The 26557-nt window shown below is 39.6% G+C and overlaps 1 long non-coding RNA gene across 1 annotated transcript in view; it reads left to right on the top strand.

Moving 5' to 3' along the window:
- Positions 1-2022, top strand: part of LOC138322811 (uncharacterized) — a 3802-nt gene extending 1780 nt beyond the window's left edge. The window contains exons 2-3 of the long non-coding RNA XR_011208492.1: positions 792-823; positions 1117-2022. This is a non-coding gene — a long non-coding RNA (uncharacterized lncRNA). The remainder of the gene's footprint in view (positions 1-791; positions 824-1116) is intronic.
- Positions 2023-26557: the final 24535 nt, after the last annotated feature.

Raw genomic sequence — 26557 nt, forward strand, 5'->3', positions numbered from 1 at the left:
CCCATTAAGACATTTTACCCCACCTCACCCCCAACCAAACATTGACCCTACCCCATCTCCATCAAAACATTCTACCCTTTCTTGCCCCCATCCAAACCCTCTACCCCTTCCCACCCCTATCCAAACCCTCTACCCCACCCCAACCCCTGTCCAAACATTCTCCTCTCCCACACCCCTCAGTGAAACACGACCCTTCCCATCCCTCCACCAAACACATGTCTTTCCCAATCCTTCATTTAAACCCACCTTGAATGTTGTGCCTACAAGCTTTTATGATTAGATATCACATAATGATGTACAAACGGAAGAATATTCTTCAGTTAAAGTTTCCTTTTAACTTTTAATGATCAGATCATTAGTAGCACTTTGTCATTGCTTGTTGTTTGAAATAGGTATTTCAAAAACAGGCGACTGATAAACATTTGACACTAATGAGGCTGTAACGAAGGTGTACATATCTTCTTATATTTCAAAGATTGTTAACATACGCAATAGTGATCATTGCTCCCCTGTAGGGGATTGTCATTACAAACTAGAGTATATAGTGACTATACTATTGTGATGCAAGATATGGGACATGTTTAGTTCTTAAAATAAACCAAATGAAGAACTCCAATGCCCTTCTGTTACAATACAGGGGTTGAGTTCTGGATGTCACTGTTCTTGTATTCATTCAAGGTTGATAAAGAAGACTTTATTGTATCTTTATGGCACATTTCAATAGGATTTTTTATGATATTGAAAACGGAAAGTTTTATGCTTAGATTCATTGTTCTAATTATTCATTCCAGTTACAAAAGCTTTATGGATACAAGACAACAATGTAAGTAATTAAAAGTGTAAATAAATTTATAAAATATAGACTCACTGATTTGGACATATTCTATTAATATAATGCCTGACTGTGTAGAGGTTTCAAACACATGGTTTTAAAATAAATTCACAAAATGTTTGTCATATATAAACACAATGTTTTAAAACTATACCCTATTATTTCTATTGTTCTTTTCAACAAATCTTACAAATGATGTAGGTTGGTTGCCTTTATTTCCATGGTATTTCTACCCAATACAATGGTCAGCAGATATTTCATAAAACTCTTTTTTTCCTATTCAGATTTAGTGCAATAAATCACGAGGGCCTTGACCTTTGCTGTTACCATTTTCCGTCTCCATGGTGATGTATCCAAGGCCAAAGACAAATATTTGTTATAAGTAAATTGAAGACTCATGTTTAAAGGAAAACACTGTCAGATGTGTGATGTTCTTCCTGAAGTTTTCTTTGCCTAAAGAATTTATGATTTAATTGATTAAAAAAGTGTGATTTTCTTTGTGATAAACCAAGTTAATGTAAATGTCTTTGTGGTTTAGACAGTTACAGAAACAGCATCCCCAGGATTTGTGTAGCACGAGAAAAGTCTATCTTGCCATTTGACATGAAGTGTGACTCTCGGAGATCTACAAACAATGTGATACAATGACAATTGACGTTTTGGACAAAAACTGTCTAGACATATGGTTGTTTCTTTTTACATAGACATGTGGCATTGAAGTAGAAGGTGCTGACCTTACCAAAGATTCGGTCGAGAGAAAAATGTAAAGTATCCAGAATACCTAGGGAATACTAGTAGCTATTGCGACTAGTTCAGGCGGGTAAAAACCTCTCTACTCCCTCAAGTGATGGCCGAAGACTGAAATGTTCTCTCAACTACAATGTCTCAGAATATTAATAAAAGATCACAGTAGCTGAAAAAGTTAGATCATTTTGTATGGTTATATATTTTATATATGTTATATATATGAAGTAAATTTCTTCAAATTAACTAAAAAAAAAAACCACAGTACTGATCCTGTCATCCTTAAAGTCATTTGATGGACTTGGCTGTCTTATTGTTATGGACCATTCTATGATGGATTATGGGGATGACACGATTAGATACAAAGAGCTTTCATTGATATTTTATAACTTCATATTGTAACCATAATTTACCTTTGCTGATCCAGAATGTGTGTAGGGATTAGGTGGGTGAGTGGGTGGGTGGGGTCGGGGAGGGTGGGGTGTTCGGTGATAGGGTTGGGGAGGATATACCCTAAGGTTGAGGGAGGGTGGGTAGGAGATAGCCTCAGGTTGAGGGAGGGTGGGTAGGAGATAGCCTCAGGTTGAGGGAGAGTGGGTAGGAGATACCCTCAGGTTGAGGGAGGGTGGGCAGGAGATACCCTCAGGTTGAGGGAGGGTGGGTAGGAGATACCCTCAGGTTGAGGGAGGGTCGGTAGGAGATACCCTCAGGTTGAGGGAGGGTGGGCAGGAGATACCCTCAGGTTGAGGGAGGGTGGGTAGGAGATAGCCTCAGGTTGAGGGAGGGTGGGTAGGAGATAGCCTCAGGTTGAGGGAGGATGGGTAGGAGATAGCCTCAGGTTGAGGGAGAGTGGGTAGGAGATACCCTCAGGTTGAGGGAGGGTGGGTAGGAGATAGCCTCAGGTTGAGGGAGGGTGGGTAGGAGATAGCCTCAGGTTGAGGGAGGGTGGGTAGGAGATAGCCTCAGGTTGAGGGAGGGTGGGTAGGAGATAGCCTCAGGTTGAGGGAGGTTGGGTAGGAGATCGCCTCAGGTTGAGGGAGGGTGGGTAGGAGATAGCCTCAGGTTGAGGGAGGGTGGGTAGGAGATAGCCTCAGGTTGAGGGAGGGTGAGTAGGAGATAGCCTCAGGGATGGGTGGGTATCACAAAGAGTGCTAAGCAAGCTGTTCATTACTAGAGGCTGATATGGATTATCAGAAGTAAAATATGGTACAGCACATGTTTTGTTATACTATAATGGTTGCTATATATTTTATACCATGTATGTGTTACACCTATTGTTTTGTGATAAGTACATCATTCTGTCAGTAAAATCCACACTGTTACACTGGTGGTTATACATGGTTCTGGAGCCATTAATTCTGCAGATTTTGAAAAGAAAATATATGGCATCTTTCTCTCTGATGGAATACTTGTAGCATGTAATGTGCAACTATTCATATCCATATTTCAAAATATTGACATACACATGCATCAAAATGTTTTCAAGGTCTTCTGTGTGTCATTTTCAAGGTCAGAATATCAAATTAATTCATTTTGTCTGGAATCAGAATTAAAATAGGTATTGATTTTGGCAATGGATGGATTTTATTTATACTAAGATGATAGAGCATTGTATGTCCATGAATATTCATGAAACTAAATAGTATGCATTACAAAAATATTAATGTGCTTATAAATACTAAAAAGTTGAGTTTTGAGTGATTGAGAGATGGTTCAAGGTTAATATGTTTATATATTGGCCAGGGAAGGCGGTTTTAATGACAGGGGGTTGATTATTTAAAACTTTGTCACCGTAATGTGTATACTTAGAAAGTTTATTTTCCTTAAATGCTTACTGTACGTGATGTATAAGTGTATATATATATTGGCATGTTTACCTATATTTATATACAAAGATTGTTATGTAGTTTGTGTATGACAGAATGGCTTGAATTTCAGTCCTACTTTTCTTTCAGTTTCCACTTTTGTTCGCCTGTCATAGTTGTAATGAATATTTTTTATTGTGAAACAAAAAATCTCAGAAGTTTGACAGCAGTTCAAAAAATTATTAACGGATTATCTTGGCTAATTCTCTTGTTTTTACTCCAAAGATCTGCCAATTAAACATTTTTTGTTCTTAAAAATAAACCAGAGATTTACCATATAGGGATTGTACAACAAGATACACTGTACTATTACAGCTATTTTACCTACATCGCTTGTACTCTTGGATAAAACTCTAGCTGATGATAAAGTCTATTGAAATTTGAATTAACTGCTGGAATCAGCGTCCATGGAGAAAACTAATGCCAGTTGAAGTCTTTTTAAAGTAGCCGTTTCAATTAGTAAGCTTTCACTGCTGTGCCATGTCTGGACTCCGTGGAGACAATAAATGTGGCTATTGTCTACAGATGAAAACCACCGCTGTAAATTTTAATAAAGCTGTTTAGTGTATATAAATAAGAACTTACTTAACAGTTTGACACCAATGTACCTACAGGTTCGGCGTCCTTAAGATGCTGTGTTATAGTTTCTACAAACATTTAAATCATTGTTAATGAGTAGATGCAACATTTGTTTTAATTTGAAAACAAAATTCAATTACCGGATTTGTTCCGAGGCAGACTTTAAATACAGTCATTATCTTTGTTTGCAAAGACTTGGTTCCTGGAGGTCTGAAAACTGGACACAAACTGTACTTGTTATATACAATTTTCCCTTTTAGGTACAAACTACTGACTAAAGCTGTCTTTGAAGTCCGTGTTTGAACGTGATAATACTCCAACCATAGTCTTATATAAAAACTGTTTCTATCACTGCTCAATAAGGCGAGAAAACAATATTATGTAAAGATAATTTTCCATTTTCAAACAACACAAGCAGACACATGAAATGGCTGCATTATGTGAAAGATAGACATTTTTGTTTCGCAGTGTTTTGCAGTATTTGTTATTCCCTAGAACATATGTTTTAATAGTGCTTGTCTACTTCGGATCTATCCTCGATTTCTAATTTCCGTGCAAAATAAGATTGTGTTTATAATTATTTGTCAGGACCAAACACTGGTGAATTGTCACACTCTTCTGTAAAATCATATATGATTCCTACTGAAAAATAGATACTTACGTATGATTGTACGTATACATAGATATGTTGGTTTTTATACACCTTTAAGTCTATTTGTGTATTATTTGTGATTTTAGCCCGATGAATGAGAGCTCTCTGTATGTTGTATGGAAGCACGTCCTGGCGACTCTATAACGAATTGTCAAGAGTTTGAATGTACAGCAATGTATATCACACATTCCACACATAACGTGTTTTGATTGGATAGTTTTATATCAACTTGTAAAATTTATATATATACACATTAAAACATTTTTTATATTTGTAATGGCTTTGTGAACTTATTTGTTGTGTATTACTGGTATATATACCATAAGCTATACAGTCTCTTCCTTTATGGCACCTTCTACTATTGCTAAAACTTATTGAATTCTTCAAATTGATTTAGTAAGGCTGAAAGCAACAACAAAGAGAAGTGAGGCGAACTGGTGCAATATGATACAAACCACATGTAGTATGAATCATATCTCAATCCAAAGTCGAGGTAAAATTCGTAAAAAATAAATTTAATAATTCATATTTCATTAATGCACTATTTACATCAAATTTTAACTTTTGAAATTTGTGTCAAAACTTTTGCAATAGAGTCTGGTTAACTGTGACAGTTTGAACCAAGTTATGACAATTGTTGGTAAGACAGGCACACCTGATAAATGTTTTGTTCATGGCTACGCTTTATTATTTGTATGGATGGACAAGTTCTAGGTCCATTTTACTGAAAGATTTTCTTTTTCTTTGTGATATATATATGTTATCATTAGTTTAAAATTTGATGACCTACTTTTTACCAGAAATTATAAAATTGGTGAAATATTAAAATTAAATTTACATGGATGAATTAGTATATTTTTTGGTGCCTTATTGGTTCTTACATACCTGTTTGTTGCAAAGTAACCCCCCTCCCTCCCCATAATGCTGCAATTATGAGAGCTGATAAAAACACGTTAGGGATACCTAACTTTAGGAGCTTTTACTACTATCATAGGTGGGACAATCACTGCATACTTCTGACAGGTTTATGCTCTTGTGAGGTTGATATATGTTCAAAGAAGTTAAAAATTAAATCAAAATTTGAATTATTTGCTCTTGGCAATGTATGTATGTATGTAACAACGTAAATTCCTCCATTTATTTTTCAGAGTACCTGCCTATATGACGGTACAACAAAGTCAGATACACTCCACAAGGGATTACTGGGTTTAGTGACTATGGCATCCAACAACCAACTCTTCCAACACAAACTACAATTTATATACAAACATGCACATGGAACCATACACAGAGAACAATTAATTTAACTATCACCATATACACCCAGCCCCCCAAGAATATGAAGCCTACAGAGGACAGAATTTCAAGCAAGACATTTGGAGAATATGAGGATTGGATAGTTGATTCTGTATAACACAGGCAATATTTCCTAACCTGAATTTCAAGAGTAGAAATATCTTTACCTGAAATTCTTGTCAATTTCAGGTTAAGTTTTCTTGGCCGATATTCAGGTCAAATTCCAAGAGAAATTCTGTTCAATTTCAGGTAAAGAATTCTGTATATGAATTTCAGATCAATTTTCATTTGAAATTCTTGTCAATTTCAGGTGAAATTCAGGTTTTGATTTCTAACCTGATATTGACTATTTTGTGTGTTTCATGTCAATTTCAGGTTAAGAACTTTTGACTGTGTATATGATAGCCAAACGTCACTTAATAGACCAATGAACACTGCTGGCATTTATAAACAACAAAAGGAAAGTAGTACACACCAAGATTTCGGACAATTTCCAAGCAAGAACAAGCAGTTCACCACTTTTATACATGTTCTTACATTTACATGTTCAAACTCTAAGTTGTGAAACTGACTTTTCTTTTGAAGACGAAAACGGCAATTTTGAAAAATATATTAATTGTTATAAAAATGAACAACAAAGCACTCTAGTTTGATTATAGTTTCTAAAAAGACTTTGAGTAAATATAAGCCAAGCATAACAGTTCTCTGCAGTATACTTGGATCTAGGCTCTAACATTTTAACCACATTTGGACAGAAACATAACGGATATATATAATGGTGTCTGTATACTTGTTACATACACTGATTATGTATAAAGGTCACAGAGGTCACACAGTGATATATGCAGGAGACATACCTATTGAACACAAACTATTTCCTAGCGAACAATGTCTCTACTGGTACCTCAGGTTCCATTAATGCTAACTGTTACATTTTTTTTAATTATTACATTTGAAATGACATGTATTCGGCAACCATAGTGATCTAAATGTTTTGTCCTACAATTATTGTTTTGACCGTGCACAAATCTTGCTTTGATGAACTTTCTTCAGTACTTTGAGTTTCTTAGAGTAATTCTGCTTGAGCCTTCCTTTTTTCTCTAGACAGGCAGGATTCCAGAACGCTATGTACAATGGTGCCTGAATTGCGACTTGGTATTTTCCCGTTTTCTGTCTTTATTGGCACCTTCTTATCAGTAACATTTAGTTGAAAATCATACTTAAAGACATTCATTTAAATCCCAAAAACTTTCCTTAGTTGCAATGAATGATCCCAAAGTTACCATAAAACAACCATTTATTAAAGCTATTCTTTTTGGGGAGTGGTACTAGTAATCTCTTGTAAGAGTTAGATAGTATCTGATAAGTAAGGTGAGAAAATGAGAGTCAAAATTGAAATGGAATCTTGTACAATACCATGTGATCAACTTCACTAGCCAAAGGGTATTACTCCAATTCTCTAGGAAGAGAATAGGACTTCATACCCTTGGCTAGCGAAGTTGCTATGTGATATTCGTACGGTCTTTCTTTCATCGTCTGGGAATTTTGTGGATGAAAATGTTGGTGGTATGTCTTGTAAAAATTATTGCAGTGATATATTTATAACGAAATTCATTCATTGTTTATTTTTTCGTAAATCAACTGCAACCATGAAAACATAATGTTATGCAGTATGAACTAAAATTTGGCTAAATACTTGTTCAATCAAATCTTCTCTTCATGTAATGATTATAGAGAGTATGAGTCAGACATCTGAAGATACAAGTAGAGGATAAGGGAATATGAGATGGGAATCGGAAGGTATGTGAAGAGGACGGGAAAGTTTGAAATGGGAATCGGAAATTATGAGAATAGGACGGGAGAGTTTGAAATGGGAATCGTAAGGTATGTGAAGAGGGTGGGAAAGTTTGAAATGGGAATCGGAAGATATGAGAAGAGGATTGGAGAGTTTGAAATGAGAATCGAAAATTATGAGAATAGGACGAGAGAGTTTGAAATGGGACTTGGAAGATATGAGAAGAGGATGGGAGAGTTTGAAATGGGAATTGGAAGGTATGTGAAGAAGATGGGAGAGTTTGAAATGGGAATCGGAAGGTATGAGAAGAGGATGGGACAGTGTGAAATGGGAATCGGAAATTATGAGAATAGGACGAGAGAGTTTGAAATGGGACTTGGAAGATATGAGAAGAGGATGGGAGAGTTTGAAATGGGAATCGGAAGGTATATGAAGAGGATGGGAGGGTTTGAAATTGGAATCGGAAGGTATATGAAGAGGATGGGAGGGTTTGAAATTGGAATCGGAAGGTATGAGAAGAGGATGGGATAGTTTGAAATTGGAATCGGAAGGTATGAGAAGAGGATGGGAGAGTTTGAAATGGGAATCGGAAGGTATGAGAAGAGGATGGGAGAGTTTGAAATGGGAATCGGAAGGTATGAGAAGAGGATGGGACAGTGTGAAATGGGAATCGGAAATTATGAGAATAGGACGAGAGAGTTTGAAATGGGACTTGGAAGATATGAGAAGAGGATGGGAGAGTTTGAAATGGGAATCGGAAGGTATATGAAGAGGATGGGAGGGTTTGAAATTGGAATCGGAAGGTATATGAAGAGGATGGGAGGGTTTGAAATTGGAATCGGAAGGTATGAGAAGAGGATGGGATAGTTTGAAATTGGAATCGGAAGGTATGAGAAGAGGATGGGAGAGTTTGAAATGGGAATCGAAAGGTATGAGAAGAGGACGGGAGAGTTTAAAATGGGAATCAGAAGGTATGAGAAGAGGATGGGAGAGTTTGAAATGGGAATCGGAAGGTATGTCAAGAGGATGGGAGAGTTTGAAATGTGAATCGAAAGATATGAGAAGAGGATTGGAGAGTTTGAAATGGGAATCGAAAATTATGAGAATAGGACGAGAGAGTTTGAAATGGGAATCGGAAGATATGAGAAGAGGATGGGATAGTTTGAAATGGGAATCGGAAGGTATGTCAAGAGGATGGGAGAGTTTGAAATGGGAATCGGAAGGTATGTGAAGAGGATTGGAGAGTTTGAAATGGGAATCGGAAGGTATGAGAAGAGGATTGGAGAGTTTGAAATGGGAATCGGAAGGTATGAGAAGAGGATTGGAGAGTTTGAAATGGGAATCGGAAGGTATGAGAAGAGGATGGGAGAGTTTGAAATGGGAATCGGAAATTATGAGAATAGGACGAGACAGTTTGAAATGGGAATCGGAAGATATGAGAAGAGGATGGGATAGTTTGAAATGGGAATCGGAAGGTATGTCAAGAGGATGGGAGAGTTTGAAATGGGAATCGGAAGGTATGTGAAGAGGATTGGAGAGTTTGAAATGGGAATCGAAGGTATGAGAAGAGGATTGGAGAGTTTGAAATGGGAATTGGAAGGTATGTGAAGAAGATGGGAGAGTTTGAAATGGGAATCCGAAGCTATGAGAAGAGGATGGGAGAGTTTGAAATGGGAATCGGAAGGTATTTGAAGAGAATGTGAGGGTTTGAAATTGGAATCGGAAGGTATGAGAAGAGGATGGGATAGATTGAAATTGGAATCGGAAGATATGAGAAGAGGATTGGAGAGTTTGAAATGGGAATCGAAGGTATGTGAAGAAGATGGGAGAGTTTGAAATGGGAATCGGAAGGTATGAGAAGAGGATGGGAGAGTTTGAAATGGGAATCGGAAATTATGAGAATAGGACGAGACAGTTTGAAATGGGAATCCGACGATATGAGAAGAGGATGGGAGAGTTTGAAATGGGAAATGGAAGGTATATGAAGAGGATGGGAGGGTTTGAAATGGGAATCGGAAGGTATGTGAAGTGAATGTGAGGGTTTGAAATTGGAATCGGAAGGTATGAGAAGAGGATGGGATAGATTGAAATTGGAATCGGAAGGTATGAGAAGAGGATGGGAGAGTTTGAAATGGGAATCGAAAGGTATGAGAAGAGGACGGGAGAGTTTAAAATGGGAATCGGAAGGTATGAGAAGAGGATTGGAGAGTTTGAAATGGGAATCGGAAGGTATGGGAGAGTTTGAAATGTGAATCGAAAGATATGAGAAGAGGATTGGAGAGTTTGAAATGGGAATCGAAAATTATGAGAATAGGACGAGAGAGTTTGAAATGGGAATCGGAAGATATGAGAAGAGGATGGGATAGTTTGAAATGGGAATCGGAAGGTATGTCAAGAGGATGCGAGAGTTTGAAATGGGAATCGAAGGTATGAGAAGAGGATTGGAGAGTTTGAAATGGGAATCGGAAGGTATGAGAAGAGGATTGGAGAGTTTGAAATGGGAATCGGAAGGTATGAGAATAGGACGGGAGAGTTTGAAAGGGAAATTGGAAGGAATGTGAAAAGGATAGGAAAGATAGAAAGTTTTTTGATTTTCATGAACATGTTATTACACAGAACAAGGAATACAATTCATCACAATACCAATAATATGTCTTACATTACAATTTTGTATATATGCAACAAATAACAATTGGACATACACATTTACACAAACCCTACAAGACCAACATTCCATCTATGTACAATATGTGAATTGTCAAAGAGACAACTAAATTTCAATGTTTTCTTTTTCAAACAAGGTATGCCATCCTCCCCATCTTATAAGGAATTTTGTATATTCATTTTTAGATTTATATATAACCTTTTCCACCTCATAATACTTACATGTATGTAATTTAAGTACTTCAAAACATACATAAATTTTCTTAATTCTACAGTGATATACATATTTATATTAAACATATTGTTATGTCGACCATGTAGACCAAGCAGTAATGATAATGGTGATAAACTAACATTGAAAGTGGTTTTCTCAAGTAACCATTTCTCAAACTCCTTATGAAGCTTTGCTATCCTTGAACATTCGTAAAACAAATGTATATACGTTTCATTTTCATCACGACAGAATGTACATAGCGGAGAATCCACTACCTTAATTCTGAATAGAAAAATATTAGTTGGTAAAATTCTATGGACCAGACGATATTGCAGCCACCTTAACTTGGTATCCTGTGTTTGTTTAAAAATAATCCTGTGGGTTTTTGTCCACCAGAACTCGTCATCATCATCCAGCCCTAAGTCACATGCCCATTTCACCTTGTAAGAGTTATTAATTGATAATCCATATGATTGAGTTAAAGTTTTGTATATTATTCTTGGAAAGATGGAAAGTTTCTTGAAGAGAGATGATAGGAAAAGTTTGAGGGGCTAGCGGGAGCGTCAGAGTTGTGTGTGGAAAGAGTGTGAGTAATTATGAGAAGATGGAATTCTCACTTAATCACAGCGACGGGCCACCACCAAACGCATGAAAAATGTGACTTGGTTATTGTTGGAAATACAGAAGACCTAGTGCAGAACCCTGGGGAATGTCAGCATCAATAAAAAACATTTGAGGCAACAGATATCATTGACTAAAAGCAGCCTGTCGTGCTTAGAAGACCAGTGTAACCTGACAACATACCAGGCCTAATATTTGGTAATTGGGCAGTGTTCACGTGAGGCGTCTACGGTAGATCATAGCATTATCCCCACGAGAAATCAATGGGATTGAAAATAATGTTTTTAGAAATAAAGATGGACAAGGAAGTTCTTTTCTGCGGTTTGTAAAGTTGGTCTGTCACAGCAATCGGTCAAACTATTGGAATTTGAGAGGAAATCACGCAAGTGAAAGCGGCGGGTAGCACGAATCAGTCTAAAGCTAAAGTAGTAGTAAACTATACAATAGAGTCTTCATAAATCAGACAGGTCAAAGTGGTAAATCACACGGTAAGTCTATCACACAGGTCAAAGTGGTAAATCACACGGTAAGTCTATCACACAGGTCAAAGTGGTAAATCACACGGTAAGTCTATCACACAGGTCAAAGTGGTAAATCACACGGTAAGTCTGTCACACAGGTCAAAGTGGTAAATCACACGGTAAGTCTGTCACACAGGTCAAAGTGGTAAATCACACGGTAAGTCTGTCACACAGGTCAAAGTGGTAAATCACACGGTAAGTCTGTCACACAGGTCAAAGTGGTAAATCACACGGTAAGTCACACAGTAAGTCTGTCACACAGGTCAAAGTGGTAAATCACACGGTAAGTCTGTCACACAGGTCAAAGTGGTAAATCACACGGTAAGTCTGTCACACAGGTCAAAGTGGTAAATCACACGGTAAGTCTGTCACACAGGTCAAAGTGGTAAATCACACGGTAAGTCTGTCACACAGGTCAAAGTGGTAAATCACACGGTAAGTCTGTCACACAGGTCAAAGTGGTAAATCACACGTAATCACACAAAGTGGTAATCAACGGTAAGTCTGTCACACAGGTCAAAGTGGTAAATCACACGGTAAGTCTGTCACACAGGTCAAAGTGGTAAATCACACGGTAAGTCTGTCACACAGGTCAAAGTGGTAAATCACACGGTAAGTCTGTCACACAGGTCAAAGTGGTAAATCACACGGTAAGTCTGTCACACAGGTCAAAGTGGTAAATCACACGGTAAGTCTGTCACACAGGTCAAAGTGGTAAATCACACGGTAAGTCTGTCACACAGGTCAAAGTGGTAAATCACACGGTAAGTCTGTCACACAGGTCAAAGTGGTAAATCACACGGTAAGTCTCTGTCACACAGGTCAAAGTGGTAAATCACACGGTAAGTCTGTCACACAGGTCAAAGTGGTAAATCACACGGTAAGTCTGTCACACAGGTCAAGTGGTAAATCACACGGTAAGTCTGTCACACAGGTCAAAGTGGTAAATCACACGGTAAGTCTATCACACAGGTCAAAGTGGTAAATCACACGGTAAGTCTATCACACAGGTCAAAGTGGTAAATCACACGGTAAGTCTATCACACAGGTCAAAGTGGTAAATCACACGGTAAGTCTATCACACAGGTCAAAGTGGTAAATCACACGGTAAGTCTATCACACAGGTCAAAGTGGTAAATCACACGGTAAGTCTGTCACACAGGTCAAAGTGGTAAATCACACGGTAAGTCTATCACACAGGTCAAAGTGGTAAATCACACGGTAAGTCTATCACACAGGTCAAAGTGGTAAATCACAACAGGTCAAAGTGTAATCACACGGTAAGTCTGTCACACAGGTCAAAGTGGTAAATCACACGGTAAGTCTATCACACAGGTCAAGTGGTAAATACAGGTCAAAGTCAAGGTCAAATGAATCACACAGGTAAGTCTATCACACAGGTCAAAGTGGTAAATCACAGTAAATCACACAGGTCAAAGTGGTAATCACAGTAAGTCTATCACACAGGTCAAAGTGGTAAATCACACGGTAAGTCTATCACACAGGTCAAAGTGGTAAATCACACGGTAAGTCTATCACACAGGTCAAAGTGGTAAATCACACGTAAGTCTATCACACAGGTCAAAGTGGTAAATCACACGGTAAGTCTGTCACACAGGTCAAAGTGGTAAATCACACGGTAAGTCTATCACACAGGTCAAAGTGGTAAATCACACGGAAAGTCTATCACACAGGTCAAAGTGGTAAATCACACGGTAAGTCTATCACACAGGTCAAAGTGGTAAATCACACGGTAAGTCTATCACACAGGTCAAAGTGGTAAATCACACGGTAAGTCTATCACACAGGTCAAAGTGGTAAATCACACGGTAAGTCTATCACACAGGTCAAAGTGGTAAATCACACGTAAGTCAAAGCAAAGTGTAATCACACAGTCTACACAAGTCAAAGTGGTAAACAACGGTAGTCTATCACACAGTCAAAGTGGTAAATCACACGGTAAGTCTATCACACAGGTCAAAGTGGTAAATCACACGGTAAGTCTATCACACAGGTCAAAGTGGTAAATCACACGGTAAGTCTATCACACAGGTCAAAGTGGTAAATCACACGGTAAGTCTATCACACAGGTCAAAGTGGTAAATCACACGGTAAGTCTATCACACAGGTCAAAGTGGTAAATCACACGGTAAGTCTATCACACACAGGTCAAAGTGGTAAATCACACGGTAAGTCTATCACACAGGTCAAAGTGGTAAATCACACGGTAAGTCTATCACACAGGTCAAAGTGGTAAATAAATCACACAGTCAAAGTGGTAAATCACACGGTAAGTCTATCACACAGGTCAAAGTGGTAAATCACACGGTAAGTCTATCACACAGGTCAAAGTGGTAAATCACACGGTAAGTCTATCACACAGGTCAAAGTGGTAAATCACACGGTAAGTCTATCACACAGGTCAAAGTGGTAAATCACACGGTAAGTCTATCACACAGGTCAAAGTGGTAAATCACACGGTAAGTCTATCACACAGGTCAAAGTGGTAAATCACACGGTAAGTCTATCACACAGGTCAAAGTGGTAAATCACACGGTAAGTCTATCACACAGGTCAAAGTGGTAAATCACACGGTAAGTCTATCACACAGGTCAAAGTGGTAAATCACACGGTAAGTCTATCACACAGGTCAAAGTGGTAAATCACACGGTAAGTCTATCACACAGGTCAAAGTGGTAAATCACACGGTAAGTCTTATCACACAGGTCAAAGTGGGTAAATCACAGGTCAAAGTGGTAAAGTCTATCACACAGGTCAAAGTGGTAAATCACACGGTAAGTCTATCACACAGGTCAAAGTGGTAAATCACACGGTAAGTCTATCACACAGGTCAAAGTGGTAAATCACACGGTAAGTCTATCACACAGGTCAAAGTGGTAAATCACACGGTAAGTCTATCACACAGGTCAAAGTGGTAAATCACACGGTAAGTCTATCACACAGGTCAAAGTGGTAAATCACACGGTAAGTCTATCACACAGGTCAAAGTGGTAAATCACATGGTAAGTCTATCACACAGGTCAAAGTGGTAAATCACACGGTAAGTCTATCACACAGGTCAAAGTGGTAAATCACACGGTAAGTCTATCACACAGGTCAAAGTGGTAAATCACACGGTAAGTCTATCACACAGGTCAAAGTGGTAAATCACACGGTAAGTCTATCACACAGGTCAAAGTGGTAAATCACACAGGTCAAACTGGTAAATCACACGGTAAGTCTATCACACAGGTCAAAGTGGTAAATCACACGGTAAGTCTATCACACAGGTCAAAGTGGTAAATCACACGGTAAGTCTATCACACAGGTCAAAGTGGTAAATCACACGGTAAGTCTATCACACAGGTCAAAGTGGTAAATCACACGGTAAGTCTATCACACAGGTCAAAGTGGTAAATCACACGGTAAGTCTATCACACAGGTCAAAGTGGTAAATCACACGGTAAGTCTGTCACACAGGTCAAAGTGGTAAATCACACGGTAAGTCTGTCACACAGGTCAAAGTGGTAAATCACACGAATCATCACACAGTCAAAGTGGTAAATCACACGGAAGTCTATCACACAGTCAAAGTGGTAAATCACACAGCATGTACAGTCTATCACACAGGTCAAAGTGGTAAATCACACGGTAAGTCTATCACACAGGTCAAAGTGGTAAATCACACGGTAAGTCTATCACACAGGTCAAAGTGGTAAATCACACGGTAAGTCTATCACACAGGTCAAAGTGGTAAATCACACGGTAAGTCTATCACACAGGTCAAAGTGGTAAATCACACGGTAAGTCTATCACACAGGTCAAAGTGGTAAATCACACTGTAAGTCTATCACACAGGTCAAAGTGGTAAATCACACGGTAAGTCTATCACACAGGTCAAAGTGGTAAATCACACAGGTCAAAGTGGTTATCACACAGGTCAAAGTGGTAAATCACACGGTAAGTCTATCACACAGGTCAAAGTGGTAAATCACACGGTAAGTCTATCACACAGGTCAAAGTGGTAAATCACACGGTAAGTCTATCACACAGGTCAAAGTGGTAAATCACACGGTAAGTCTATCACACAGGTCAAAGTGGTAAATCACACGGTAAGTCTATCACACAGGTCAAAGTGGTAAATCACACGGTAAGTCTATCACACAGGTCAAAGTGGTAAATCACACGGTAAGTCTATCACACAGGTCAAAGTGGTAAATCACACGGTAAGTCTATCACACAGGTCAAAGTGGTAAATCACACGGTAAGTCTATCACACAGATCAAAGTGGTAAATCACACACAGGTAAGTCTAGTCTACACACAGGTCAAAATGGTAAATCACACGGTAAGTCTATCACACAGGTCAAAGTGGTAAATCACAGGGTAAGTCTATCACACAGGTCAAAGTGGTAAATCACATGGTAAGTCTATCACACAGGTCAAAGTGGTAAATCATGCGGTAAGTCTATCACACAGGTCAAAGTGGTAAATCACACGGTTAGTCTATCACACAGGTCAAAGTGTTAAATCACACGGTAAGTCTATCAGACAGGACAAAGTGGTAAATCACACGGTAAGTCTATCACACAGGTCAAAGTGGTAAATCACACGGTAAGTCTATCACACAGGTCAAAGTGGTAAATCACACGGTAAGTCTATCACACAGGTTAAAGTGACAAATTATATTGAAGAGTCTATCACACTGGTCAAAGTGACAAATCATACGGAAGAGTCTACAACACAGGTCAAAGTGACAAATTATATGGAAGAGTCTATCACACAGATCAAAGTGGTAAATCACACGGTAAGTCTGTCACACAGGTCAAAGTGGTAAATCACACGGTAAGTCTATCACACAGGTCAAAGTGGTAAATCACACGATAAGTCTATCAGACAGGTCAAAGTGGTAAATCATATGGAAGAGTCTATCACACAGGTCAAAGTGACAAATCATATGGAAGAGTCTATCACACAGGTCAAAGTGACAAATCATATGGAAGAGTCTATCACACAGGTCAAAGTGACAAATCATATGGAAGAGTCTATCACACAGGTCAAAGTGACAAATCATATGGAAGAGTCTATCACACAGGTAAAAGTGACAAATCATATGGAAGGGTCTATCACACAGGTCAAAGTGACAAATCATATGGAAGGGTCTATCACACAGGTCAAAGTGACAAATCATATGGAAGGGTCTATCACATCGGTCAAAACAAAAAGCTCTTCGTGCAGCAACAGAGGAAACTTCTTGTTTGGTTCTTTTATATAATCTGATATCAAGGGTGGATATGACAATAGTAACTAACCCCTGGGCCCAGTTTCATGAATATTCCTTAGATTAAAGGAATCTCTTGACTTAAAATTATCCATAGGAAAGCATCACAGATTTTAAGGAAGGCTCCTTAACTTAAGATTTTTTCCTTAACTTTTGTAATGCTTTTCTTTGGGGAAATTTAAGTTAATGAATTCCTTAGAGTTAAGTAATGTTCATGAAACTAGGCCCTGGAATATCAATGATGAAGATTCCAGATATGGGCATTGTTTGGCGATAGGTCAATGTCGAGTCCTAGGAGTATTCAATACTATACATTTGCCAGATATAAGCCAAAAAATTGTTCGGTCATTGTATGACGCAAAAGGGAAGTAAGTGATTTCAAGGTCATTTCAACATTCAGTGAAGATAACGTAAAACACAAACATTTATTTTCTCTAGACAATAATTTATTTTCTTAATGGTTCTCTAATATCCCCTTGCCCCAGCAGCTTTACAGAGCGTAAAGGGTCATTGAGGGTTTCAGAATTACAACGAGACGTCTCTCGTCTTGATTTATATCCGCTGTCTTCATCGGCAGGCTTCTTAAGGGATCTACATGTTAAATATTGCTATGTGTATTTATTACCAAAATGTCTATAAATGCTAAGCTAGGATTTCGAATGTATCTCATGGTAGCATAGTAATATGTACAGAGAAGTCAGAGAGCACAATTTCAAACGCACCGCTTACAGGATTACACTCGTGATGATATGGCCAATGTCCAATGTGTAAGGTACTCGGCTTTTCTGTACTTGCATTTTTTGTACTGCATGCAGTTTCTAGTTTCAATGTTCATTGCAATTCCATAACTTTGCATTCACAAAAGGGACTGTATTGAGGGGTTATCACCCAAGTTCTGTTGTGTCCCACAACCTCACTTCACACACAGCCACCCCACCCCACCGAGAAAAATCGACAGTTTAATTACAATCCAAGCAAGTCTGTCATGTCGATCACGATTCTAACAGTAATGGTCGATAAAATAACATGAACTCCGATATTCCCCAATATTAATAGAAAAAACTAGGTATGATCTAACTTCTTACAATACCCCGTACACATCTATCACAGGAGGGTCGATGGGGTGTGCTGAGTGATGCAGCGCTAGCGAACATATAAAGATACCATGCATATGTTACATGGGCAGTCTCTGGGTGTATGATGTTACTTCTCCAGGTTACATTTATAACAGGGTTGGTCCCCTTAACCTGCTATCTCGTACTCCAGGTTACCTTTATAACAGGGTTGGTCCCCTAAACCTGCTATCTCGTACTCCAGGTTACATTTATAACAGGGTTATCCCCTAAACCTGCTATCTCGTACTCCAGGTTACATTTATAACAGGGTTATTCCCCTAAACCTGCTATCTCGTACTCCAGGTTACATTTATAACAGGGTTATTCCCCTAAACCTGCTATCTCGTACTCCAGGTTACATTTATAACAGGGTTATTCCCCTAAACCTGCTATCTCGTACTCCAGGTTACATTTATAACAGGGTTATTCCCCTAAACCTGCTATCCCGTACTCCAAGTTACATTTATATTAGGGTTATTCCCCTAAACCTGCTATCTCGTACTCCAGGTTACATTTATAACAGGGTTAGTCCCCTAAACCTGCTATCTCGTACTCCAGGTTACATTTATAACAGGGTTATTCCCCTAAACCTGCTATCTCGTACTCCAGGTTACATTTATAACAGGGTTGGTCCCCTAAACCTGCTATCTCGTACTCCAGGTTACATTTATAACAGGGTTAGTCCACTAAACCTGCTATCCCGTACTCCAGGTTACATTTATAACAGGGTTATTCCCCTAAACCTGCTATCTCGTACTCCAGGTTACATTTATAACAGGGTTATTCCCCTAAACCTGCTATCTCGTACTCCAGGTTACATTTATAACAGGGTTATCCCCTAAACCTGCTATCTCGTACTCCAGGTTACATTTATAACAGGGTTATTCCCCTAAACCTGCTATCTCGTACTCCAGGTTACATTTATAACAGGGTTGGTCCCCTAAACCTGCTATCTCGTACTCCAGGTTACATTTATAACAGGGTTATTCCCCTAAACCTGCTATCTCGTACTCCAGGTTACATTTATAACAGGGTTGGTCCCCTAAACCTGCTATCTCGTACTCCAGGTTACATTTATAACAGGGTTAGTCCCCTAAACCTGCTATCTCGTACTCCAGGTTACATTTATAACAGGGTTATTCCCCTAAACCTGCTATCTCGTACTCCAGGTTACATTTATATTAGGGTTATTCCCCTAAACCTGCTATCTCGTACTCCAGGTTACATTTATAACAGGGTTATCCCCTAAACCTGTTATCTCGTACTCCAGGTTACATTTATAACAGGGTTATTCCCCTAAACCTGCTATCTCGTACTCCAGGTTACATTTATAACAGGGTTGGTCCCCTAAACCTGCTATCTCGTACTCCAGGTTACATTTATAACAGGGTTATTCCCCTAAACCTGCTATCTCGTACTCCAGGTTACATTTATAACAGGGTTGGTCCCCTAAACCTGCTATCTCGTACTCCAGGTTACATTTATAACAGGGTTATTCCCCTAAAACCTGCTATCCCGTACTCCAGGTTACATTTATAACAGGTTTGGTCCCCTAAACCTGCTATCTTGTACTCCAGGTTACATTTATAACAGGTTTGGTCCCCTAAACCTGCTATCTCGTACTCCAGGTTACATTTATAAACAGGGTTATCCCTAAACCTGCTATCTCATACTCCAGGTTACATTTATAACAGGGCTATTCCCCTAAACCTGCTATCTCGTACTCCAGGTTACATTTAAAACAGGGTTATCCCCTAAACCTGCTATCGCGTACTCCAGGTTACATTTATAACAGAGTTATTTCCCTAAACCTGCTATCTCGTACTCCAGGTTACATTTATAACAGGGTTGGTCCCCTAAACCTGCTATCTCGTAATCAAGGTTACATTTATAACAGGGTTATTCCCCTAAACCTGCTATCCCGTACTCCAGGTTACATTTATAACAGGGTTGGTCCCCTAAACCTGTTATCTCGATACTCCAGGTTACATTTATAAAACAGGGTTGGTCCCCTAAACCTGCTATCTCGTACTCCAGGTTACATTTATAACAGGGTTGGTCCCCTAAACCTGCTATCTCGTACTCCAGGTTACATTTATAACAGGGTTAGTCCACTAAACCTGCTATCGCGTACTCCAGGTTACATTTATATTAGGGTTATTCCCCTAAACCTGCTATCTCGTACTCCAGGTTACATTTATAACAGAGTTATTCCCCTAAACCTGCTATCTCGTACTCCAGGTTACATTTATAACAGGTTTGGTCCCCTAAATCTGCTATCTCGATACTCCAGGTTACATTTATAACAGGGTTATTCCCCTAAATCTGCTATCTCGTACTCCAGGTTACATTTATAACAGGGCTATTCCTCTAAACCTGCTATCTCGTACTCCAGGTTACATTTATAACAGGGTTGGTCCCCTAAACCTGCTATCTCATACTCCAGGTTACATTTATAACAGGGTTATTCCCCTAAATCTGCTATCTCGTACTCCAGGTTACATTTATAACAGGGTTGGTCCCCTAAACCTGCTATCTCATACTCCAGGTTACATTTATAACAGGGCTATTCCTCTAAACCTGCTATCTCGTACTCCAGGTTACATTAATATAACAGGGTTATTCCCCTAAACTTGCTATCTCATACTCCAGGTTACATTTATAACAGGGTTAGTCCACTAAACCTGCTATCTCGTACTCCAGGTTACATTTATAACAGGGCTATTCCTCTAAACCTGCTATCTCGTACTCCAGGTTACATTAATAACAGGGTTATTCCCCTAAATCTGCTGTCTCGTACTCCAGGTTACATTTATAACAGGGTTATTCCCCTAAACCTGCTATCTCGTACTCCAGGTTACATTTATAACAGGGTTGGTCCCCTAAACCTGCTATCTCGTACTCCAGGTTACATTTATAACAGGGTTATTATCCCTAAACCTACTAATCTCGTACTCCAGGTTACATTTTATAACAGGGTTGGTCCCCTAAACCTGCTATCTCGTACTCCAGGTTACATTTATAACAGGGTTATTCCACTAAAGCTGCTATCTCGTACTCCAGGTTACATTTATAACAGGGTTAGTCCCCTAAACATGCAATCTCGTACTCCAGGTTACATTTATAACAGGGTTAGTCCACTAAACCTGCTATCTCGTACTCCAGGTTACATTTATAACAGGGTTAGTCCCCTAAACCTGCTATCTCGAACTCCAGGTTACATTTATAACAGGGTTAGTCCCCTAAACCTGCTATCTCGATACTCCAGAGGGCCCTAGCCTGCCTATCTCGTACTCCAGGTTACATTTATTACAGGGTTAGTAAACCTGCTAAAGCTAATACCCAGGTTGCATCTTGATTACAGATCGTACTCGTACGCCAGGTTGTTACATTATAACAGTGGTTAGTCCACTAAACCTGCTATCATCGTACTCCCAGTGTTTACATATATAACAGGGTTAGCGTTCCCCGTAAACCTGCTATCTCGAACTCCAGGTTACATTATAACAGGTTTATTCCCCTAAACACTGCTATCAGTCGATACTCCAGAAGGGCCCATCATTGTCGCTATATCAACCATGTTAACTAACTCTTATAGTATATAGAATTTAAACCCTGCTATCCTCTGCTATCTATACTCAAGGTTACATTATTTATTTTTGCTTAATATATTGTCAGCTCCCTAAACCTGCTAACACAGTGAAACCGCAGGTGTACCCTTAGTCCGCTCCAATTTACATTTAGGCTTTTTTAACAGGGTTTTTCCCCTAAACCTGCTAAAAAACCCAGGTTCAACATTTAACAGGGTTATTTTTTAAACTTCGGTACTACCACCCCTAAACCTGCTATCTGCATACTCCTATACATTTACCTTACTGAGGGTGATTGTCCCACAACCTGCTATCTCGTACTCCAGGTTGAACTATTTCTTAACAGGGTTATTCCCCTTTTCTGCTTCTCTATCAGGTGTACATTTATAACAGTGTGTTATGGCCTAAACTATCGATACTCCAGGTTAGATATCAGGGTGTTCCCCTTAAACTATCGACTGTAAAGGAGATACTCAGTGTGTTACCTTAACTAACAGGGTTGTTCCCCTAAACACTGCTGTGTACTCCAGGTTACATTTTGGAGATAACAGCAGGTTATTCCCCTTAACACTGCTAGCTCTGGAGATACTCCAGGTTTACAAAACAGTACCCAGTTGTTGGCCTTATCTCGCAACAGGTTACATTTTAACAGGGTTAGATACACGCTAGTGTGCTATCGGCCTTAATACCCAGTTGTTGGAGATACACGCAGTGTGTTCGGCCCTTAACTATTATCCAGCTGTTGGAGATTTATACGCAGTGGTTTTCCCCTTAACCTGCTATCTCGTACTCCAGGTTACATTTTATAACGAGTTGTTCCCCTAAACTAACCCAGGCATTTATGGAGTAGTCCTACAGTCATTCTCGTACTACCCATTTATAACAGGAGATACCCAGTGTATCTCGTACTCAGGTTACATTCTTTACTAAACCTGCTATCTGGAGATACTCAGCAGTGTGTTCAGGGCCTTAACCCCCAGCTGTTGGAGATACACGCAGTGGTTAACTACCCAGCTACACATACACGCAGTGTGTTCGGCCTTACCTACTTCCAGTCTATGTTGATGAGATACACGCAGTGTGTTAGGCCTTAACTAAAGCTGTTAGAGATACACGCAGTGTGTTCGGTACTCCCCAGTCTTCTGATCCAGATTCCCCTAAATAACCTATTTCCTTCTGCCTTACTCCAGTTATGCACTGATACTAAATGTTTAAATTGCATAAGTTGGGATACCTGGTTATTACATCAATGGTTGAGTTATCCATCTGTGTTTACTCTAAAAATTGAACAGGTTACATTTTATAACCAGGTGTGTCCCCTATAAACAACTAGTTAATCAAATACAGTGTTCTAAAAAAGGCCTAATTACTCCATATGATTTTTAACAGGTTGTTGGTACCCCGGATTTAATTTATAAAATTCCGCAGTTTTTTACAGCAAATTTTTCTACCAGCAAAAATGTTTCCCTAAAGAACTATTATCGTCTCCATAAGATTTTTGACCACTTGTCACAATCAGTGTTTAAGCTAACAACAAACAACCACAAAACAATGTTAACATAGTTAAGTTAATGGTTATGACGTCATTCAAATCGGCCAAATCTGCTATCTAAGCCATTTCACTGAAACAATGAAATATAGTCATAACAGGGCAGTTTTTCAACTGAAGTAGACAAATGTAAGTGTTCTAAAATAGACCAAAATAGAAACAATCAAATACATGTCTGAATTGACCAAATAAGCCAATATATGTAGTGATTTGAACGCAGTAAAATGAAAATAAATAATATTTTAAGCTCAAAAATGGTAATTTTGTCAGCATTTTTTTCATTATTTGGACTTGACGCAGCAAAATTGTTTCCCAACAACAACAATACTGTTATTCACAATCAGTTAGTTTTTGACCCTTATCAATCTGTGTAAAACAACAACAACAAAAATATATAGAAATGCAACAGAGATTTGTTATACCATCATTTGGTTTACAAAACATCACCGGATGCCGGGCATATATGATGTGTATTTTTTCCGCCACAAACCGCTAACACTACAGTTTCCTGGTGTATTGGAATTTCCTGAATTATAACATTGGCTATTGACGATTTATATCTTAACAAATTTGAATTTATAGCAGTTGGCCCTGAAATATCTAAGCTGTTGGACTTCAAAAAATAATCCCATTTTCATGCTCGAAATTTTTGTAGACTAGTAGCCTCTCAAACTGAATTATGTTACAGCAAAAACGCTAACTAATAGCTATAGGGTATCAAATTAAAGTTTCCGTAAATACCATGACACTTTTTCGAAACATATTGTGTCTTTTAGAATTTGAGCTTACATCATTGTTTATTTCCTGTGTATAACGCAAGAATATAAGATGTTACTACTCGTGTACATATTTCCGTAATGCAATCATTTTCGTTAACTGTCAAGGTCGTCGATAACACTGTTCGGTATTCTAAAATGTGAATTACATTACCGCTTTACCTGTTGGCTCATGTCCACGTACCCAGAGTGTTACAACAGGGATGTGGGAGCTTTCCTTTTCCAACCCTAGTTTTTCACCTAGATTCACATATGTATATTATGTCCAGACTTCCCCGGCATATGGAAAACCCACTGTTGGAGACACAGTTGGTTCTCCTTAATTCGTGTTGGAAGCATCTATGTTTTGGAGATTCCAGTGTAATTAACAGTGAACCTACCCAGCTACATGTGCAACAGGTGGATTCACGCTTTGAGGTGTTGAGGCCAGTTAACTCGGCTCTTAACTACCAGCTTGTTGCACTTTAGAGAACTTTTTACATCTTCACGCATGTGTGTTCGGGCCTTCAACTACTGTAACACAACCAACAGTGGTTAAAAGTGGCCAATTGAGCCTTAAGATTGTTGGAGACATACCCAGCTGTTGGAGATCAACGAGCCTTAACTACCCAGCAGTACCCACTTGTTGACAGATACCACGCAGTGTGTTGTTGGAGATACACGCAGTGTGTTCGGCCTTAACTACCCAGCTGTTGGAGATACACGCAGTGTGTTCGGCCTTAACTACCCAGCTGTTGGAGATACACGCAGTGTGTTCGGCCTTAACTACCCAGCTGTTGGAGATACACGCAGTGTGTTCGGCCTTAACTACCCAGCTGTTGGAGATACACGCAGTGTGTTCGGCCTTAACTACCCAGCTGTTGGAGATACACGCAGTGTGTTCGGCCTTAACTACCCAGCTGTTGGAGATACACGCAGTGTGTTCGGCCTTAACTACCCAGCTGTTGGAGATACACGCAGTGTGTTCGGCCTTAACTACCCAGCTGTTGGAGATACACGCAGTGTGTTCGGCCTTAACTACCCAGCTGTTGGAGATACACGCAGTGTGTTCGGCCTTAACTACCCAGCTGTTGGAGATACACGCAGTGTGTTCGGCCTTAACTACCCAGCTGTTGGAGATACACGCAGTGTGTTCGGCCTTAACTACCCAGCTGTTGGAGATACACGCAGTGTGTTCGGCCTTAACTACCCAGCTGTTGGAGATACACGCAGTGTGTTCGGCCTTAACTACCCAGCTGTTGGAGATACACGCAGTGTGTTCAGTGGTTCGGCCTTAACTACCCAGCTGTTGGAGATACACGCAGTGTGTTCGGCCTTAACTACCCAGCTGTTGGAGATACACGCAGTGTGTTCGGCCTTAACTACCCACTGTTGGAGTTCAGTGGTTCGGCCTTAACTACCCAGCTGTTGGAGATACACGCAGTGTGTTCGGCCTTAACTACCCAGCTGTTGGAGATACACGCAGTGTGTTCGGCCTTAACTACCCAGCTGTTGGAGATACACGCAGTGTGTTCGGCCTTAACTACCCAGCTGTTGGAGATACACGCAGTGTGTTCGGCCTTAACTGACTTTGCCTACACTCTTAACTACCCAGCTGTTGGAGATACACGCAGTGTGTTCTGCCTTAACTACCCAGCTGTTGGAGATACACGCAGTGTGTTCGGCCTTAACTACCCAGCTGTTGGGTACACGCAGTGTGTTGGCCTTAACTACCCAGCTGTTGGAGATACACGCAGTGTGTTCGGCCTTAACTACCCAGCTGTTGGAGGTACCGCAGTGTGTTCGGCCTTAACTACCCAGCTGTTGGAGATACACGCAATGTGTTCGACCTTAACTACCCAGCTGTTGGAGATACCCGCAGTGTGTTTGGCCTTAACTACCCAGCTGTTGGAGATACACGCAGTGTGTTCGGTCTCTTAACTGACTTTGCCTTGACTGCAAGGTAAAAGAAATCTTTGATGTATGTAGTAATACATAATACAGTGGCGTAGGAAGATGAAACGTAAGGGGGGGCAAAGGTCCTCAATATTTTGTAACCCCCCACCCCCACCCCCCGCCGCCACACCTACAGGAGGAGATTAATTCAACTCCCAACCATATATGCTTTATGTACATTTTTCATATATCAGTAAATTTAATCCTTGTACACATTTATAGACAGTGGGGTCGCTAAAAGGAAATTAACGAATACACAAATTGGCCAAATTAGCGTGCGAGCGCCGAAGGCGCGAGATTTTGGTGTTTTAGGTGTCTGAGGGTGACCCCCGGGAAAAAATATTGTAATTTAGAATGGCTGAGATGAGTTTTACAATGTATTTTGATGATTTTGCGAGCGCCCGAAAGCATGAGATTTTGGTGTTTGGGGGTCCAGGGGTCTCCCCCGGAAAAAAAAAAACGATTTAGAATGGCTGAGATGAGTTTTACGATGTATTTTAATGATTATAAAGCGTCCTTAACATGGTAA

This window comes from Argopecten irradians, chromosome 5 (assembly GCF_041381155.1).
Source record: "Argopecten irradians isolate NY chromosome 5, Ai_NY, whole genome shotgun sequence".
Classification (NCBI taxonomy): Eukaryota; Metazoa; Mollusca; class Bivalvia; order Pectinida; family Pectinidae; genus Argopecten; species Argopecten irradians.